General features: G+C 41.0%; 1 pseudogene; it reads right to left on the bottom strand.

Annotated features, from left to right (window-relative positions):
* Window positions 1–14,409: 14,409 nt before the first annotated feature.
* LOC136135639 (large ribosomal subunit protein eL39-like) lies at window positions 14,410–14,564 on the bottom strand (annotated as a pseudogene).
* Window positions 14,565–14,773: the final 209 nt, after the last annotated feature.

Raw genomic sequence — 14,773 nt, 5'->3', positions numbered from 1 at the left:
TCTTGCAAAACTGAAACTCTACCCATTAAACACGAATTCCCGCCCCCATCTCCCAGCCCTTGGCAACCAACTTTTTACCTGTTTCTATGACTTTTATAATTTAGAAACTTCATATTAGTGGAATCATACAGTATTTGTCCTTTTGTAGCTGACTTAGTTCACTTAAAATAATATCCTCAAGGTTCATTGCCATTGTAGCATGTGACAGGATTTCCTTCTTTTTTAAGGCTGTGTGATATTCCATTGTATGTATGTACCACATTTTCTTGTTTTTTTTTTTTTTGTTTGTTTGTTTCTTTGTTTTTGTTTGTTTAGTTTTTTTTGGCCGCGCCATGTGGCATGTGAGATCTTAGTTCCCTGACCAGGGATCACCCCCTGCACTGGAAGTGTGGAGTCTTAACCACTAGACTGCCTGAGAAGTCCCATTTTCTTGATCCATTTATATGTCAGTGGGCATTTAGGTTGCTTCCATCTCTTGCTTATTGTGAGAAGAGTTGCAATGAACATGGGTGTGCAAATATTTCTTTGAGATCCTGCCTTGAATTCTTTTGGATATATATACCCACAAGTGGTATTGCTGAATCATATGGTATTTCTATTTTTAATTTTTTGAAGAACCTCCATACTATTTTCTATAATAGCTCCACCATTCTGACTTTTTCTTAAAAGGCCAAGTAGTAAAATATTTTAAGCTTTGTGGGTTATATGGTCTCTGTCACAACTACTCAACTCTGCATTGTAGTGTGAAAGCAACTAGAGACAATATGTAAACAAATGAGTGTGACTGTGTTCTAGTAAAACTTTATTTATAAAAATTGGCAGCAAGCCTGCTGGCCATAATGTACCTACCTCTAACATAGACCATGTTTCTTCAGCCCTGCCAATGATTCTTTGAGCAACACATATCACTTTCTGCTAGAGAAGATTATGTTGTCTGCTACTAAGAATCCTTAAAAATAAAACCTTAATGAGTTGGTGCTCCATTAACAAGAAAGAAAAAGGGAATGGCAGTTGGGTGAGCAACCTGTATTATTTCCTACAAAAGATAGTGTGTACAGTAAAAAAGAGATAAATAGAAGATGAGAGAGATGAGTTGAGGGGGATTGTGATAGCCAGCCTCCAAAATGACCCCCTAGTGACCCTTGCCCCCTATTATTCACACACTTGTGAATGTTTTATGGGTAGGTGAATGGTTTACAGGGTAGTTCCCTCCAACAATGAATAGGGCTGACCTGTGTAATCAAAGAATATAGCAGAAAGAACAGTGTGTGACTTCTGAGGCTAGGTTATAAAAGACCTTGTGTCTTTCATCTCGCTCTCTCTTGGATCACTTGCTTTAGGGGAAGCTAGCAGCCATGTCATGAGGATGCTCAAGCAGCCCTTGGGAGAGGTTCATATGACAAGAAACTGAGGCCCCCTGCCAAAGGCCTTGTGAGCATGTCATCTTGGAAGAGGATTCTCCAGTCTCAGTCAGACCTTCAGCTGACTGCAGGCCCAGCTGATATCTTAAACTAAAACCTCCCAAGACCCTAAGCCTGAACGCCAGCTGAGCTGGTCCTGAATTCCTGACCGCAGAAGTGAGATAATAAATGTTTACTTTTGTTTTAGGCCTCTACATTTGAGGATAATTTATTGTACAGCAATAGGTAACTAACAGGGATACAATAAAATATCAATATCAATAGTAATTATCCATGGGTGGTAGGATTACAAGTGACTCTCAGGGGACTTCCCTGGTAGTACAGTGATTAAGACGCCACACTCCCAATGCAGGGGGCCCGGGTTCGATCTCTGGTCAGGGAACTAGATCCCCCATGCATCTCGCAACTAAGAGTTCACATGCACAACTAAGGAGCTGGCAAGCCTCAACTAAGGAGCCAGCGAGCCGCAACTAAGGAGCCTGCCTGCTGCAACTAAGACCCAAAGCAACCAAATAAATAAAATATTTTAAAGAACAAAACAAAAACAAGTGACTATCAGTTTCTTTGTTGTATTTGAAGTTCTGAAGTTTCTGCAATAAATGTGTACTAGAATCTGCATATTACCTTTCTCTCTCTAGTCACTGATTCTTCCCACCTGCTTTTCCACAGTACTCAGGTTAGTCTCCTACACCATGTCATGAGTTTCTTGGCAGGCCTACACTGTGATGCCTCACCTAAGAGTCAAATTCTCTCTTCTCCAGGTGATCCACAAGATAAATACTACATAGTTCATTCACAGAGGTCAAGCACTACAAAACTAAAGACAGAGGCCAGGCCAAATTTCTGAGAGCTTTGTTATATCATCCTAAGACCCAATGTCTTTGATCAGATTTTCCAGAAGCAGACTTCAGATAAGGGTTTGTTTGCAAGTGATTTATGAAGGAAAGACTGCCAGGAGAAATTGGTAAGACAGTGGGGAAAACAGAACAGGAAAAGAGCAGAAGCTAAGACAGGCAATTTTAGGTAAGGTCTCAGCCTCATCCTGATCTCAATAGGGTAGTTCTGGAGCATAAATTATATCTCAAGGCAAGGGAGCTGGCTGCTCATACCCCAGCACTTTTCAGTCAGCACTCTTCAGTCATAAGCTCCTGTCCTCTCTGTGCTTTTAGGCAGAGCAGTTCCAGTAGCCCAATACAGATATAAGACAGTCTTCTAAAGAGAATATAGATGTAGGCCACTGGAAGCAAAAGCACAGAGAAACCAGGTGAGTGACATAAGGAAATTGTCAATGGAACCCTGGGTGAGTTGAGCATCTGGGCGGAGCACTGAAAGCATATAGGCATTTGAGATGTTTCTTAAACTCTCTGCACTAAGTGTGGAAAATGGAGAGTAGGCAAAGAGATGGCTGGAGAGAAGACTACTTAAAAGGTGATGAAAAAGTCTAGATGAGAAGTGCTAATTAATGCTTTGGCAGTAGGGATAGACATGAAGAACCAGACTGGAAAAACCCATCTATGTGAGCTTGGAAGAGTTACTTAACCTACCTGGGCATCACCTGCAAAATGGGTCACTTATAATAATAGTGAAAAAATAATATTAGTGGCAATAATGTTTACTGAGCACTTTGCTACAATCAAGATACTGATTGTTCCAAAAACTTTACCACTGTTATCCTTAGTGTAACCCTCACAACCACCCTATGAGGTACACAATTCTTGTCTCCACACAACAGACAAAGACACTGAGGCTCAGAGAGGTTAACTTGCCTAAGGTCCCATGGTTAGTACCTTTCTCAAAATATTGTTGAAACAATTAAATGGCAGCCATAAAAATAATAATTATCATTATTTTTATTGTTGTTATTAGGAATGACAGGATTTGAACGACAGAGGATTTGGAGAGAAAGACCAAAGATGAAAATCATCTAAGAGCCCAATTTTGTGGATGGTTAGATGTCAACTTCACAGATGACACTGTGTTATTGGGAACACAGGATTGTGAGTAGAGAGTCGAGAGGCTGGAAACCAGAGGGGAAAAAGGACTTTGTGTTTGGAGCTTGTTAAGGTTTGTATGTTTGTGGGACACCAAACTAGAGATGTCTGATGATATTTAGAAACATGAGTCAGGAGCTTGGGAGACAGCTTAGGGCTGGAGATAAAGACTTGGCCCTCATCTTCATGAATCTACCCAGTGGAAATTGGTGGTCACAGAGCAGCAGGGATACCTCATTCTGGAGAGACAGAACAGGGGAGAGTCAGCCAAGGCCTGGCCTGGGCTTATGGGCCTCAAAACTTTCTGATTCTTGTTTCTGTTGGAACGAAACTATTTTCCCTGAGTTTGTATATCTTCCATCAGCCCTTATCTCCATCATCACCAGCCAATCTCCAATTTCACTGACTTTTTTGTCATTCTCACCAACCTTGGACTTCCCCACTATTCGCCACCCCTCAGCCTCCTCTAAGCTCTCTCTCAAAACCACCTTTTTCCTCTTTGATTCAGTAATAGCTCCAGCTTCATAACAGCTACTATTCACTGATGCCATAAATATCTGTAGAGGACTTACTCTGAGCGGGGCACTGCACTAAGCCTGCAGTTATTGCAGCACACAGGGCAGACATGGTCTTTGCTCTTTTGGAGTTTACAATTAAAATGGAGTCAAGGACAAATCAACAGATACCAGGGGATCATTCCAGATCACGACTTATGATTCAAATGGAGCAAGATGAGAGTGAGTAAGGGGTGGGTGCCATGTTGATACAGCATCCAGGACGGCCTCTCTGAAGAGGCATGTTGGCCCTGGGGCCAAAAAGAGGAGACAGGTGTGCAAAGACCTCAAAAAGGAGCAGAAGGAAGCATGAGATCAAAAGTACAAGGTTCCTAGCCCAGTGCCAGGTGCTTCACACACAACTTTTCATTCTAGCAAATTCCTTCCTTTCTGAGTCAAAACTCCATATAAATCTTGACTCTCTTTTTCCCCCTGGTAGGGCACTGCTGAGTAGCTGCCTTGAGCCACCCACCACCACTGTCAGCCCCACCCACAAGCCAGGGTCAGCCCTAGCCCTGCTCAAAAAGCAGAATACTCATCTTCTTTTAGTGTTGCTATGACTAAAGGTACAGCACGAGTGAAGGGGGTGTGGGGGGTGTTGCCGGGGTGCTGAACCAAACAAGAATAAGTTGCCTGCTGGTCAAAGCCAAGGAACAACTTTAACATTTTTGCCTGAGGTATAATTTATATGGAGTAACATGTGCAGATCTTCTTAAGTGGACATCTGGATGACTACCTACCCTTGTATACGTCCACGTAACCACCATCCACTTCAAGATTCAGAATGTCTTCATCACTCTAGGAATTCCCCCCATGCCTTTTCCCAGTTAGTAACCTCCCAAGAGGTAACCATTTTCTGACTTTTCTCACCGTCGATTAGTTTTGCCACATAAATGAAATCACACAGTATATATACTTTTTTTGTGTCTGGTTTCTTTCACTCAGCATGATGTTTTTGAGGTTTATCCTTACTGTTGTATATAGCAATCATTCATTCCTTCTTATTGCTGAGAGGTGTTTCATTCCATTGTACTGAAACCATGCACCCCAGATTGGGACTTGAACCCACGTGGATGGAACTCCAACCTGGCCAAAACTCAGACTGGGACTCGAACCCATGCAGCCAGGATTCAAACCCGGCCAAAATCCTGATTGGGACTCAAACCCACGCAGCCAGGACTTGAACCCAGCCAAAACCCACAGTCTTCCAACTGAGATCACACACCTGGTTTCAGGACTTAATGAAGCTCAGGTTCTTGATATCTCATTGCAGAAAGAATTCAGTGAGAAACAAAGTGATAGGTAACAAGTGGATTTATTTAGAGAGAAACACACTCCATAGACAGAGCGTGGACCATCTCAAAAGGCAAGAGTGGCCCCAGGGTATGGGGTTGTCAGTTTTTATAGGGGTGGGTAATTTCATAGGCTAATGAGTGGGAGGAGTATTCCAACTATTTCGAGAAGGGGCGGGGATTTCTGGGAATTGGGCCACCGCCATCTTTTTGATCCTTATGGTTGGCCTTGAAACTGTCATGGCACCTGTGAGTGTGTCATTTAGCTTGCTGATGTGCTACGATAAGCATATACTGAGGCTCTAGGTCTAGTGGAAGTTGACTTGTCTGCCATCTTGGACCTATTTTGTTCTACTCAGTCTATGTCATGTCCTTGGGCTATGTCATTCTTTCAGAGGTTGTGCCCTGCCTTCTTCTCTCCTGTTTCAGTATGAAGATACTGTTACTGGATATTTGGAATTATTTTTCTAATTTTTGGCTCTTATGACTAAGACTACTATGAACACTCGTGTACAAGCCGTTTTACAGATAAATATATCTTCCATTCATGTGGATAAATACCAAGAGTGGAATTGCTGGTTATGGGGTAGATGTACGTTTTACTATACTAGAAACTGCCAGTCAAATTTCTAAAGTGATTGCACCATTTTACACTCCTGCCAGCAGTATATGAGGGTTTCAGTTGCTGCACGTACCCTCTAATAGTAGGTATTGTCAATTTAAAAAATTTTAACTATTCTGGTATGTGTAAAGAGGTATCTTGAGGTAATTTTAACTTATGTTTTCTTGATGACAGTGATAAACAGAATATTGTCATGTGCTTATTGGCCATTGTAATATATTCTTTTGGGAAATGTTCAAGACTTTTGCCCATTTTTAAAAATTATTTGTCTTTTATTACTAATTCCTGAGTTCTTCCACAATATTGAGGAACGTTGTAAACATGCTAAGTGAAAGAAGCAAGTCACAAAAGACCACATATTGTATGATACCATTTATACAAAATGTCCAAAATAAGCAAATCCATAAATACAGAAGTAGATTAGTGGTAGCCTAGGGCTGGGGGAATTGGAGCAAAATGGAGAATGGTTGCTAATGGGAGTGATGAAAATGATCAAAACTTGATTGTGCTCATGAATGCACACACTCTGTAAAATACACTCAATTTTAAATTGCACACTCAATATTTTTTTAATATAAAATGACCATCAGGAGGGGGGACCTTCAAGATGGCGAGTGTAAGATGTGGAGAAGAGATCACCTTCCTCTCCACAAATACATCAAAAATACATCTACTTGTGGAACAACTCTTACAGAACACCTACTGAACGCTGGCAGAAGACCTCAGACTTCCCAAAAGGCAAGAAAACCCTCACGTACTTGGGTAGGGCAAAAGAAAAAACAGAGACAAAAGAATAGGGACAGGACATGCACCTCTGGGAGGGAGCTGTGAAGAAGGAAAAGTTTCCACGCACTAGGAAGCCCCCTCACTGGTGGAGACGGGGGCTGGGCGGGGGTGTGGGGGTGGGGGCGAGGAAGGTTTGGAGCCTCAGAGGAGAGCGCAGCAACAGGGCTGCAGAGGGCACAGTGGAGAGATTCCTGCACAGAGGATCGGTGCTGACCAGCACTCACCAGCCTGAGAGGTTTGTCTGCTCACCCGCCAGGGTGGGTGGGGGCTGGGAGCTGAGGCTTAACGCTAAGGCTACTGCTTCAGCCACCAAGAAGCCTGTGTGCAAGCACAGGTCACTATCCACACCTCCCCTCCTGGACACCTGTGCAGCCCATCACTGCCAGGGTCCCATGATGCAGGAACAACTTCCCCAGGAGAACACACTGTGCGCCTCAGGCTGTTGCAACGTCATGCTAGCCTCTGCCACCACAGGCGACCCTGCATTCTGTACCCCTCCCTCCCCCTGGCCTGAGTGAGCCAAAGCCCCCTAATCAGCCACTGCTTTAACCCTGTCCTGTCTGGGCTAGAACAGAAGCCTGAGGGCAATCTACATGCAGAGGTGGGGCCAAAACCAAAGCTGAACCTCAGGAAGTGTGCGAACAAAGAAGAGAAAGGGAAATTTCTCCCGGCAGCCTCACAATCAACTTGAGGTACGCTGCATCTCTGGAATACCTGAATAGACAATGAATCAACCCTGCCCACCAGAAAGATAAGATCCAGCCTCACCCAGCAGAACACAGGCACCAGTCCCCTCCACCAGGAAGCCTACACAACCCACTGAGCCAACCTTACCCACTGGGGCAAACACTAAAAACAACAGGAACTATGAACCTGCAGCCTGTGAAAAGTAGACCCCAAACACAGTAAGTTAAGCAAATTGAGAAGACACAGAAATATGCAGCTGAAGAAGGAGCCAGGTAAAAACCCACTAAACCAAACAAATACAGAGGAAATAGGCAGTCTACCTGAAAAAGAATTCAGAGTAATGATAGGGAAGATGATCCAAAAGCTCAGAAATAGAATGGAGAAAATATAAGAAATGTTTAAAAAGGACCTAGAAGAACTAAAGAGCAAACAAACAATGATGAACAACACAATAAATGAAATGAAAAATTCTCTAGAAGGAATCCATAGAAGAATAACTGAGGCAGAAGAACGAATAACTGACCTGGAAGATAAAATAGTGGAAATAACTACCATAGAGCAGAAGAAAGAAGAAAGAATGAAAAGAATTGAGGACAGTCTCAGAGACCTCTGGGACAACATTAAACACACCAACATTCAAATTATAGGGGTCCCAGAAGAAGAAGAGAAGAAGAAAGTGATTGAGAAAATATTTGAAGAGATTATACTTGAAAACTTCCCTAACATGGGAAAGGAAATAGTCAATCAAGTCCAGGAAGTGCAGAGTCCCATAGGGTATAAATCCAAGGAGAAACACCAAGACAAATATTAATCAAACTATCAAAAATTAAATACATAAAAAAGAATTAAATGCAGCAAGGGAAAAGCAACAAATAACATACAAGGGAATCCCCATAACGTTAATAGTGATCTTTCAGCAGAAACTCTGCAAACCAAAAGGGACTGGCAGGACATATTTAAAGTGATGAAAAGGAAAAACCTACAACCAAGATTACTCTACCCAGCAAGGATCTCATTCAGATTCGACGGAGAAATTAAAACCTTTACAGACAAGCAAAAGCTAAGAGAATTCAGCACCACCAAACCACCTTTACAACAAATGCTAAAGGAACTTCTCAAAGCAGGAAACACAAAAGAAGGAAAAGACCTACAAAAACAAACCCAAAACAATTAAGAAAATGGTAGTAGGAACATACATATCAATAATTACCTTAAATGTAAATAGAATAAATGCTCCCACCAAAAGACATAGACTGGCTGAATGGATACAAAAACAAGACCTGTATATATGCTGTTTATAAGAGACCCACTACAGACTGAAAGTGAGGGGATGGAAAAAGATATTCCATGCAAATGGAAATCAAAAGAAAGCTGGAGCAGCAATTCTCAAATCAGACAAAATAGACTTTAAAATAAAGATCATTGCAAGAGACAAAGAAGGATGCTACATAATGATCCCTTGATCTTGAAGAAGATATAACAATTGTAAATATTTATTCACCCAACATAGGAGAACCTCAATACATAAGGCAAATGCTAGCAGCCATAAAAGGGGAAATCGACAGTAACACAGTAATAGTAGGAGGGGACTTCCCTGGTGGCACAGTGGTTAAGAATCAGCTTGCCAATGCAGGGGACATGGGTTCGAGCCCTGGTCTGGGAAGATCCCACATACCGTGGAGCAACTAAGCCCATGTGCCACAACTACTGAGCCTGCACTCTAGAGCCCATGAGCCACAACTACTGAGCCCACGTGCCACACTACTGAAACCCACATGCCTAGAACCCATGCTCCACAACAAAGAAAAGCCACAATGAGAAACCTGTACACCTCAACAAAGAGTAGTCCCTGCTCGCGGCAACTAGAGAAAGCTCGCATGCAGCAATGGAGACCCGATGCAGACAAAAATAAATAAATAAACTAATAATTTTTTTAATTAAAAAAAATAATAGTAGGGGACTTTAACACCCCACTTTCACGAATGGACAGATCATCCAAAATGAAAATAAATAAGGAAACACAAGCTTTAAATGGCACAATAGACCACATAATTTAATTGATGTTTATACAACATTCCATCCAAAACAACAAAATACAATTTGTCTCAAGTGCTCATGGAACATTCTCCAGGATAGATCATATCTTGGGTCACAAATCAAGCCTTGGTAAATTTAAGAAAATTGAAATCATATCAGTATCTTTTCCAACCACAACACTATGAGACTAGATATCAATTACAGGAAAAAAACTGTAAAAAATACAAACACGTGGAGGGTCAACAATACACTACTAAATAACCAAGCGATCACTGAGGAAATCAAAGAGGAAATTTAAAAATACCTAGAAACAAATAACAATGAAAACACGAGGACCCAAATCCTATGGGATGCAGAAAAAGCACTTCTAAGAGGGAAGTTTACAGCAATAAAATCCTACCTCAAAAAACCAGAAAAATCTCAGAAAAACAACCTAACTTTACACCTAAAGCAATTAGAGAAAGAAGAACAAAAAAAGCCCCAAAGCTAGCAGAAGGAAAGAAATCAAAGAGATCAGATGAGAAATAAATGAAAAAGAAATGAAAGAAACAATAGCAAAGATCAATAAAACTAGAAGGTGGTTCTTTGAGAAGATAAACAAAATCAATAAACCACTAGCCAGACTCATCAAGAAAGAAAGAGAGAAGACTCACCTCAACAGAATTAGAAAAGAAAAAGGAGAAGTAGGGCTTCCCTGGTGGCCCAGTGGTTGAGAGTCCGCCTGCCAATGCAGGGGACACGGGTTCGTGCCCCGGTCCGGGAAGATCCCACATGCCACAGAGTGGCTGGGCCTGTGAGCTATGGCTGCTGAGCCTGTGCATCCGGAGCCTGTGCTCCACAATGGGAGAGGCCACAGCAGTGAGAGGCCTGTGTACCACAAAAAAAAAAAAAAGAAGTAACAACTGACCCTGCAGAAATGCAAAGACTCATGAGGGATTACTGCAAGCAACTATATGCCAATAAAGTGGACAATCTGGAAGAAATGGACAAATTCTTACAAAAGCACAACCTTCCAAGGCCGAACCAGGAAGAAATAGAAAATATAAACAGACCAATCACAAGCACTGAAATTGAAACTGTGATTAAAAAATCTTCCAACAGGGACTTCCCTGGTAGTGCAGTGGTTAAGAACCTGCCTGCTAATGCAGGGGATACGGGTTTCATCCCTGGTCTGGGAGGATGCCATATGCCATGGAGCAACTAAGCCCATGTGTCACAACTACTGAGCCTGTGCTCTAGAGCCTGCGAGCCACAACTACTGAGCCCACGAGCCACAACTGCTGAAGGCTGTGCACCTACAGCCTGTGCTATGCAACAAGTGAAGCCACCACAATGAGAAGCCCATGCACTGCAATGCAGAGTAGCCCCCACTAGCCGCAACTAGAGAAAACCCACGAACAGCAAAAAGGCACAATACAGCCAAAAAAAAGAAACAAAAAATTTCCAACAAACAAAAGCCCAGGACCAGATGGCTTCACAGGTGAATTCTATCAAACATTTAGAGAAGAGATAACACATATCCTTCTCAAACTCGCCCAGAATATAGCAGAGGGAGGAACACTCCCAAACTCATTCTATGAAGCCACCATCACCCTGATACCAAAACAAGACAAAGATGTCACAAAAAAAGAAAATTACAGACCAATATCACTGATGAACATAGATGCAAAAATCCTCAACAAAATACTAGCAAACAGAATCCAACAGCACATTAAAAAAGGATCATACACCATGATCAAGTGGGGTTTATTACATGAATGCAAGGACTCTTCAATATACGCAAATCAATCAATGTGATACACCATATTAACAAACTGAAGGATAAAAAACGTATGATCATCTCAATAGATGAAGAAAAAGCTTTCAACAAAATTCAAGACCATTTATGATAAAAACTCTCCAGAAAGCAGGCATAGAGGGAACTTACCTTAACATAATAAAGGCCATATATGACAAACCCACAGCCAACATCATCCTCAATGGTGAAAAACTGAAACCATTTCCTCTAAAATCAGGAACAAGACAAGAATGCCCACTCTCACTACTGTTATTCAACATAGTTTTGGAAGTTTTAGCCACAGCAATCAGAGAAGAAAAAGAAATAAAAGGAATCCAAATCAGAAAAGAGGTAAAGCAGTCACTGTATGCAGATGACATGATAATATACATAGAGAATCCTAAAGATGCTGCCAGAAAACTATTAAAGCTAATCAATGAATTTGGTAAAGTAGCAGGATACAAAATTAATGCACAGAAATCTCTTGCATTCCTATACACTAATGATGAAAAATCTGAAAGAGAAATTGAAGGAACACTCACATTTACCACTGCAACAATAAGAATAAAATACCTAGCAATAAACCTACCTAAGCAGACAAATGACCTGTATGCAGACAACTATAAGACAATGATGAAAGAAATTAAAGATGATACAAACAGATGGAGAGATATACCATGTTCTTGGACTGGAAGAATCAACATTGTGAAAATGACTCTACTACCCAAAGCAATCTACAGATTCAATGCAATCCCTGTCAAACTACCAATGGCATTTTTCACAGAACTAGAATGAAAAATTGCACAATTTGTATGGAAACACAAAATACCCTAATAGCCAAAGCAATCTTGAGAACAAAAAACGGAGGTGGAAGAATCAGACGCCCTGACTTCAGACTATACTACAAAGCTACAGTAATCAAGACAGTATGATACTGGCACAAAAACAGAAATATAGATCAATGGAACAGGATAGAAAGCCCAGAGATAAATGCACACACATATGGTCACCTTACCTTAGATAAAGGAGGCAAGAATATACAATGGAGAAAAGACAGCCTCTTCAATAAGTGGTGCTGGGAAAACTGAACAGCTACATGTAAAAGAATGAAATTAGAACACTTCCTGACACCATACACAAAAATGAACTCAAAATTAATTAAAGACCTAAATGTAAGGCCAGACACTATAAAACTCTTAGAGGAAAACATAGGAAGAACACTCTTTGACTTAAATCACAGCAAGATTCTTTTTGACCCACCTCCTAGAGAAATGGAAATAAAAATAAACAAATGGGACCTAATGAAACTTAAAAGCTTTTGCAAAGCAAAGGAAACTACAAACAAGATGAAAATACAACTCAGAATGGGAAAAAATATTTGCAAACGAATCAACGGACAAAGATTAATCTCCAAAATATTATAAACAGCTCATACAGCACAATATTAAATAAACAAACAGGGACTTCCCTGATGGCCCAATGGTTAAGAATTCACCTGCCAATGTAGGGGGCACGGGTTCTAGCCATGTTCCAGGAAGATCCCACATGCCATGGAGCAACTAAGCAACTAAGACCATGGGCCACAACCACTGAGTCCACGTGCCGCAACTACTGAAGCCCATGCACCTAGAGCCCATGTTCCACAACAAGAGAAGCCACCACAGTGAGAAGCCTGCGACCTCAACAAAGAGTAGCTCCTGCTCGCCATAACTAGAGAAAGCCTGCGTGCAGCAACAAAGACCCAAAGCAGCCAAAAATAAATAAATAAATTTATTTATTTAAATAAAATAAAAATTAAAAAATAAATAAACAACCCAATCCATAAATAGGCAGAAGATCTAAATAGACATTTCTCCAAAGAAGATGTACAGATTGCCAACAAATACATGAAAGGATGCTCAACATCACTAATCATTAGAGAAATGCAAATCAAAACTACAATGAGGTATCACCTCACACCAGTCAGAATGGCCATCATCAAAAATCTACAAACAATAAATGCTGGAGAGGGTGTGGAGAAAATGGGAACCCTCTTGCACTGTTGGTGGGAATGTAAATTGATACAGCCATTATGGAGAACAGTATGGAAGTTCCTTAAAAAACTAAATTAGAACTACCGTATGACCAGCAATCCCACTACTGGGCATATACCCTGAGAAAACCATAATTCAAAAAGAGTCATGCACCACAATGTTCATTGCAGCACTATTTACCATAGCCAGGACATGGAAGCTGCCTAAATGTTCACTGACAGATGAATGGATAAAGAAGATGTGGTACATATACACAATGGAATATTACTCAGGCATAAAAAGAAATGAAATTGAGTTATTTGTAGTGAGGTGGATAGACCTAGAGTCTGTCATACAGAGTGAACAAAAAGAAAAAAACAAATACTGTGTGATAACACATATATATGGAATCTGAAAAATAAAAAAGAAATGGTACTGATGAACCTAGTGGCAGGGCAGGAATAAAGACATAGGTATAGAGAATGGACTTGAGGTCATGGCAGGCAGGGGTAAGCTGGGACGAAGTGAGAGAGTAGCACTGACATATATATACTACCAAGTGTAAAATAGACAGCTAGCAGGAAGCAGCCGCATAGCACAGGGAGGTCAGCTAGGTGCTTTGTGACCACCTAGAGGGTGGGATAGGGAGGGTGGGAGGGAGACACAAGACGGAGGGTAGAAGGGAGACACAAGAAAGAGGGGATATGGGGATATATGTATTAATATAGCTGATTCACTTTGTTACACAGCAGAAACTAACACAATATTGTAAAGCAATTATACTCCAATAAAGATGTTAAATAAAATGACCAACTGGTAACTTAAGATATGGAAATTTGTGCTTTGTGCCTATAGACAATTAGTAAGAGGTTTTAAGTGGTAATAAATAGCATTTCATCATGGTTTAAAAAAAAGTTCTTCATACATTCTGGACACTGGTTATCTGAGTTTTTCACATACATGTACATGTATTTCAAGAGCTGGCCTCAGGCAAAATTGTGAAACTGAAGTTCACATTGACATTTTTTTCCTATATGTAAGACAAAAGGTCTTACATATTTATTACCAAGCCAAAGCACTAGTGCAGAAACACTGACACAAAGAGAAAAATCATTTTCCCAATAAAATACATCCAGCTGTTCAGATAGTGATGTTCTCAGGGTGATATGGTAAGAAGTAAGTGACTTTGACACAGCATAAATATGTTTGCCTCCTCATGTGTGGGGCTGCTTATAGACCCCGCTTGGTTCTGCTCCAATGTCTTCTCTCCGAATTTTACCTGTTCTATTATCAGTTTTCATTCTAATACGCTAGGGAATGGGACAGTACTGCTTTTGTTTCTTGGCCAGGAATCACTTGATCCTGCAAGTCTCGTTACAAGACATGGCGAGGAGCAAATTCAACCGCACATAAGATGGTGGAGAAGAGAAGAGAGTGCCACATTAATATTTATGTGTATCTACCAGGTACCACGTGCTCCTTGCACCATATTTTTCTCACCCTCACACTGCAGGGAGGCATTATTTTCTCTATTTTCATTCTGAGATACCAGAGCCCAGAAAGGTTCAGCAACTTGCTCAATGCTGCACAATGT

Source organism: Phocoena phocoena, chromosome 15 (assembly GCF_963924675.1).
Source record: "Phocoena phocoena chromosome 15, mPhoPho1.1, whole genome shotgun sequence".
Classification (NCBI taxonomy): Eukaryota; Metazoa; Chordata; class Mammalia; order Artiodactyla; family Phocoenidae; genus Phocoena; species Phocoena phocoena.
This window is presented reverse-complemented; position numbering and strand designations above follow the sequence as displayed.